The 7,095-nt window shown below is 41.4% G+C and overlaps 1 long non-coding RNA gene across 1 annotated transcript; it reads left to right on the top strand.

The window, feature by feature from the left end:
* The first annotated feature begins 1,438 nt into the window (after positions 1-1,438).
* On the top strand, positions 1,439-5,283 carry LOC132656644 (uncharacterized). The gene is made up of 3 exons (XR_009594362.1): positions 1,439-1,574; positions 1,670-1,813; positions 3,949-5,283. It is a non-coding gene; the product is annotated as an uncharacterized LOC132656644 (long non-coding RNA).
* The last annotated feature ends 1,812 nt before the right edge of the window (positions 5,284-7,095 follow it).

Raw genomic sequence — 7,095 nt, 5'->3', positions numbered from 1 at the left:
ACGGGGTATTATAATACTCACACAAAACTTAGGCACAGGAAGAGATGGCCGGAGACGGGTTCAGATTTAGGTCACAGAAGAGAAATTGAAATAAAAAGAGATTTTATGTTTTTGATCCTTCAGAAACGTAATTCCAACAATTGGCAGAACCCTTTCTATGTCAGTTCTGGTGTCTGAAATCCTGGCATCAGACATTCGCTCTTTTTGTGGACTTTTTTTTTTCCTTTTAAGGTTTTCATTATTTTTTATTTCTGTGGGTGGGTGGGGAGTGGTCATCTGTGTGTGTGGGCACGTGAGTGCAGGTGCCTGCACAGGCCAGAAGAGGGCTTGAGATCAACTGTAGTTAGAACTACAGGCAGTTGTGAGGTAGACATGGGTGCTGGGCCCTGAACTACAGTCTTCGGACAGAGCAGCAAGCACCCTTAGACACCGGCCGTCTCCCTAGCCTCTCTTCACCAAGGCATTTGAGCTTTTCATTTGTTTATTTTTTTCCCCAAACATTGTCAACATTGTTGTGTAAACAAAGATTTTGTAAATACTTGCTGTTCTAGTTGACAAAAGATAGTGAAGTTATAGCTGGACTAGAATGCATTATATATATATATATATATATATATATATATATATATATATATATATATATATTCCTTGTGTGTCTGTCTCCCTGATACCCAGCTTGTTTTTTATTTTATTTAATTATTAGTTTATCTATTGAACTTTCCTTCACTGCTCAGGTGTGCAAATACACACGCATCATCCTGTTAGCAAGATGGGCCTAATGATTCAGGAAACTGTGACCAGAACTGTTGGGGGAGAATGAGAAATATACCCAGCAATGACAGACTGGAGAGGCTGAAGGGAAATTTGCAAGTTAGAAATTGGCGCTTTCTTGCCCAAACCTAGGAGAGGCTTTATAATCCTTCTTTCTACCATGATGGACCATTTGGAGCTGTCATTCTGTAGATTCAAATGAACAGGCTTTTACAGCACCTGTATAAATCAGAGTAGCCATTAACACCTATTGAAACTGGGTTCTCTACACAGTTGTATCGTTGTACAGCTGGAAATTGTTAAAGTAGCAAATAGCAGGCACAAAATACCATGGTTAGAACCGAGAAAGTAGCCAACAGAAATAGACACTGTTAGCATCAAAAATAAATAAATAAAACTGCATTTAAAAAAGTTAACTTTTAAGTAATTGCAGTAAGGCCTGGAATTCTCCGCCGTTGTAGCTACGTCTTGGTAGCATATAATGATGTTGTGCTGTGTGTGGGCCTAGGAGGAGGGTAAAAGGGACCAGGAGGGTGTCCTTTAGATAAGTCAACAGAGAACTGGCTCTAACATGGCTAACTCCCTCTTGGCCACGCCCCTTCGTGGGGAGGAAATGGTGAGTTAATGAGAGAGGTACGCTGTATTTAAATGAGAGTTCTTGCTGTGGGTTATTTAATATAAATTCTTGCTTCAGTTCATCTGAAAATAAACTGTATTTAACTCAGGATGGAATCCAATGTTCTTTCATGGTTTTCTGTGGAGGCTCAATCTAAGAGAATTGCCAGCAAACGATGTGACTATTGGTGAGTGGCCCAGTTTGGATGTTTTTAACTTGAAGTTCATGTTAACTGACTTACAGAGATTTTAAATGTTATTTTATTTATTGTCCTGTGTGCAGGTATACAGGTACCCCAGTTCACACGTGGGGCTCAGAGGACAGCTCAGGAGAGTCAGTTTTCCCCTTCCACTATGAGGTCAGGGGATTGAACTTCCACACATCCTGGAGCAACGCACGACTAAACTGCCTCATGAGTGACTTCAGGTATGGCTTCACAGCTATGACACACTTCATCGTCTAAGACCTACAACAGGCAGACAGCAACTTTAAACACCATTGTTTGTTAGCATTCAAAAGCAGGCAGCTGCCGATACCCGGCTATGAGGTGCCATGTTAGGCGAGAACATTGACAGCTATTACAGTATGGCTGCAAGAGGCTGGGGAGACAGCTCAGTAGGTAGAGTGCTTGCCAAGCAGGCATGAGAGCCCGAGTTGAGCCCCCATGACCCTGGTTTAACTTTCCTGCTTCATGACTTAAACAGCACAAACAACTTTTGAGGATTCTCTTACACACCTGAGCACACACTTGCACATACATTCTTGCAAATGTATACCTTCCCACATACACATGTACACACACAGATATGCCTATAAATATTTGTTGACTCTTACAGCATTCATCACAATGTTTTAATGCAGTAAAATGAAACACGAAATGCTACAACCTAGTTTTAATAAAGAAAATGTACTCATAGAAAGTTTAGGAATGCAATTCATAATATCATAATATGCTTACTTTGGGTGGTGATTAGAATTAATTATTTTCTTGAGAAATTTGTATAGATTTTATTTTTAATATTTTAAAATATTTAGCATTTGAAATAAGGTCTCACTATGTTGTCTTTGTACCACCATACCCAGCACACTTATTTTTTTAAAGAACTTTTATATTTACATAAAATAGAAGAAATCATTCAGAGAGTTTTGTGTATCGCATCCAGTTGCGAAAGATTGTCTGGTTTTGCTCAGAGAAAAAAAAATGTGAGGAAAAAGACAGAACAAAAGAAAGCAGGTGTGGGGAGTGCTGAGGACCAGACTCCTAAGGGCTGCATCGAACATCTTGAAATGAAAGAAATTAACCACCTTTTCACTCATTTCTCGTCTCACTGTTTGTTAATGAATTCTCAGTGTTGTTTAATTCTGCACTCTTCTAACTTTCTTTCTATGGATAAAAAGACGTAGTGGAAACAGCAGGGTGGTTATACATTATGGACATTCCCTTTCGTTGTGATTCCGCGCACAGAGCTCATACAAGTCCAAACAGCACAAAGTTCCAGCATGAAGAGGGAGGTGGGCACAAAGTCCTAGACCTACCTATTGGCTATTGATAGTTTTCTTAAGAGCCCCTGGTTGGTTGATCAGGCTTCAGGGGAAGGCCACCCACACAAGAATATATGGGCAGCACAAGTTGCACTTGATGGATTTATTTAGAAAAAATAGAAGGACTTATAGTTGGGTGAGTAGGGAGGAGGGGAAGGCTTGGGAGAAGTTGAGGGATGGGGTCAAAGCAATTATATACTGTATCAAATTCTCAGAGAACTAATAAAAATGAGATTTAAAAAAATCTAGATTCTAGTCATTACTGCTGTTTGCTTGCTATCCGGCTTCAGAAAGCTTATTTGATCTCTCTGACTCAGTCTTATCACTTGAGGGAGGAGATAGATAACAGGATAACAGCTTAATATACTAGGTAGCTTAATGTAACCGTATACAAAGGAATATGGCTGGCGTGAGGTTAAACGTCATGGTTCATAAAGCACTTAGCACAGTGGCTGACACGGAGGAAGTGTCGCTGTCTGGGGGCTACTCAAATATGCAGCTGTGGTCACATCTGGAATTTGGTGAATGTGTTTGAAATGGACACTTTAGAGGAAACCTGTGTGTGAGAGGCATCTTGGAGCAGGATAAATTAAGAATTAAAAAACTGAATTACCTTCTGAGAATGAGAGATACACAAAAAAGTAATACATATCTAATTTGAATAAATTACTTGCTGTCTTTCAAGTTCTGTAATTGTGGCTAGAAGTGTTACTGAAAGGATTTATCCTGGGAGACCCTGAGAAGTAGCTCTCTCATTTCCACTGTTGAAAGGAGCAATAGATTGTACATTTCTACTTGTTGATTGGAGTGACAATTTTGTGCTGACATTAAAGTTTAAATGCATGAGATCAAAAGTATATCTCGTGACTCAAAATAAGAAAAAGGTTTTCAAACTGATGGTTATCTCTTGACTTTTTTTTTTTTTAACAAGGAGCATTAGAAATGTACTCAGTATTGCAATTGCTGCAACATTTCTCGATTTAATTCTAATTAACATATATATATATATTTTTTTTCAGGATCCCAACGTTCCATCTTTTCAAACAACCTAGTATATAGTTGCAAGACCAAAGAATATTTAAGAATTTTTGTTCACCTCATAATGAACTCAAAAGACTTCTACTTCCTTAGTGACGAGGTATTGACATGGAGGGAGGTTGGTTAGTGACTGCTTCTGGTTCAGTTCCTGTTGAGCAAATGTTGGGAATCACCATCTATTAGGCTCATCAATAGCCCAAGAGAGTGGATCAACAGCCATTTGAAGCTACCAGGGCAGCTACTTAACTAACTATTGGATCGTCTAAATCACAGAAGAGTTCCTTTGAGTCTGAAGACTAATATAGAGAAGAGACTATTTATAAATAATCTTCCTGTACAGCTGGCTAGAATTTACACCCATTCATTGGGTCCATGTTCAGCATTTCAGAAGATTAACAGTGTGAATCATACAACTGAAACTGGCACTGGCTGACTTCAGAATGTCACCACATCAAACACCCAGTTGGCGTCAGGGAAGAAAGTTTGATGTAACTGTATGTTGCCTATATGTTTTCTTAACCCAGCAGCAAACTTCCTGTGGAACCCGTACAGCTGATGGAATGTCTCCATAGATGACTCGTAGGTTGTCAGGACACAGCTACCGTCTTGTTATGCTTTTGAGCCCACTCATCCAGCCAAAAGCCCACTTGGCAAAACAAATTCTGAGTTATGTACATGAAAGGACAAGAGGAAAAGACTTACAAATGGCCTAAGATGGAGATCATTTAGAGGATACTCAGCTAGGGGAACAGCTCAAATATGATACAGTTGCCAAAATGAATCTCACTTATTCAGGTCGCTATCATGGTTCCACAGCACAGATTACCAATCAGTGTTACCAGCTCCAATCTGTCCACTTGGTATCTAGATTAGATTTCTTCTTTATGTCAGAAGTGCTCTTTACATATGACATTCTTCTTTGGCTAAACCTTGCTCTGCCTGATTCATTCTACCCTATCTCAATACTTTTCTACAAGAGAGTGGCTACATTCACAGAAAGGCCGAAGGCACCCCACGAATCAAGGGGAGCATGGGAGAACTTTTCAGGACTCTCAGGTCTCAGAGATCATAGAAATCTACAAAAGTAGGAATGGCTTTAACTCCTAAAACCAGTATTTTCTGTGAGAAAAAAAAAAATTTATCAAGCTGTCTTATCGAAAAAACAAAATTAGTCAAAAAGATTCTGATTGGACACTTTCTTATATACTGTCCCAGTGAGTTGGCCCTCACCCAGAAATGGCCCAGAACTACTGTCTGATGTCTTGATAGGGGTCAGGAGAGACCTGGCTTCTGCTCCCAGTTTTTATCCACTTGCCTGTGGTAATGGAGAGGTTTGTGCATTTGATTCTGTATTGGCTTGGGTTCCGGAGATCTCAGCGTCCTTTCCAGGGACAGGGACTGGGACATATCCTGGAAACGGCCTGGCAGGTCACTGTCCTTGAGTTCTCTGTGGGTGAACTCAGGCAACCAACAACTCGGTGACTCTGGCAGATGTTTTTGTTTCTCAGTCCTGGGCACCTTGCCCTGCAGTCTTGTACACAGAGGGTGCTGCCTGGCATCCTGCCCAGTGCCACCAGGAATGAGTGCAGCCCCAGGGAGTACTGCCAAGTCGTGTTGGCAAGCTGCTTTCTGGGAGCTAAGCGGCCACTGGATGAGTGCGTTGGTCTGAGCTCTGAGAACACTGTGAGAAGAACAGAGCGAGGATGAGGCTGAGTGATGCATGCGGCTGCTCATCCTGACTCTCTTCTGTGTGGAGCCGTTTTGTTTACACACTGCTTTTGCCTCATTGTGCAATTGTGGTGACTGGGAGTAGGGGGGAGATTCATTGGATGGAAGCCATGGGTTTCACTGCCCTCCCTGTCTGCAGCAGGAAAATATTAGTGGGAAATCATGCTGCCTGAGTGGGTTCTGGTTGAGCTCAAAAGACTGAAGTCACCTAAACGGTAAATAAGAAACAAACTCTTGCCAGTCACTACAGATTTTACAGACCCTCTTTTCGTAAGAGTGTGGTGCAGCAAGCTTGGAGTGTGAAAGCCTGGCTGTAGGCCACGCACCTCATTTGCAATTTGAGCCCTTTAAAGGCTTTCAACACATTTTTGGGTCTTGCCTGTCCCTATTTCAACAGCTTTGCTTCATATGGAAGTAATTATCAAATTTCAAAGAACATGTAAGTGAGATAGCATATACAGCCTTAACAATTCTCTTTGTACCTTGATTTCCCTCACCCCTGCTGTATATAATTCAGTCCACTTGTCCACTTGGCCAACATCAGTTGAGTGTTTTGAATCTGCCAGGCAGGAGCTGGCGTTTGGTTTCTGTCCCATGGGTCAAAATCATTGTTCAAGGATGAATCTTAAAGCAAAGAACTAATCACTCTTAAAGAGGTAAGAACCAAGGGTCATGACAATGTGGAGGCCAAAGAAATGTGTTCTGCTAGGAACATCATGAGGTGCTTTAGCTGAGGCTAGGAAAATGAGCAGGGATTACACTAAGCCACTAGGAAGCTGTAGCCGGATCAGGGGAATGCACTCTTAACCAAGGGGACAGTGAGGAGGGCACAAAAATGAATGAAGAGCATGCAGAAACTGGAAGACAATCCACTGTAGAAAATTTAGGAGCTGAAATGGGCCTGAGTCTACACTTACCTTATCCATAGAGTTGCCTGGACAAATGATTGCACTAGCATCTTGCAGATTAGAGAAATGATTGAGAGCTTTCATGATGACAAAAGCAATGTATTGTTACCATAGTAAATCTAGAGGCACATCGGTATAAAAAAGGAAACAGAAACTGTCTAGAATCTCTCCTCCACATCAGTGTTTTGATGTGTGTTTTAATACCTCTATGCAAACCCACAATTATTCTCTGTGATGTCTAAACTAAGAACTAGAGAATGAAAATGGGTAGTGGCTAAGACAGACGAGGCCCCCCAGGAAGACAGACCAGCTTGTAGAAGACACTAAAAGGGGAAAAAGATTGGCTCAGGGAGGAAAACCCACTTGGAAGGGAAGGTGGGAGTGTGAGATGAAGTTGAAGATTGGCAACAGGGTGCATGGGGCCACCTAGGTCAAGTCCAGCACTTTGGGCAGCTGAAAGATTTGACCAGGGAAGTGATCTGGGTGCTCTTC

This window comes from Meriones unguiculatus, chromosome 9 (assembly GCF_030254825.1).
Source record: "Meriones unguiculatus strain TT.TT164.6M chromosome 9, Bangor_MerUng_6.1, whole genome shotgun sequence".
Lineage (NCBI taxonomy): Eukaryota > Metazoa > Chordata > Mammalia > Rodentia > Muridae > Meriones > Meriones unguiculatus.
Note: the sequence above shows the minus strand (reverse complement) of the source record. Positions and strands in the feature narration are given on the sequence as shown.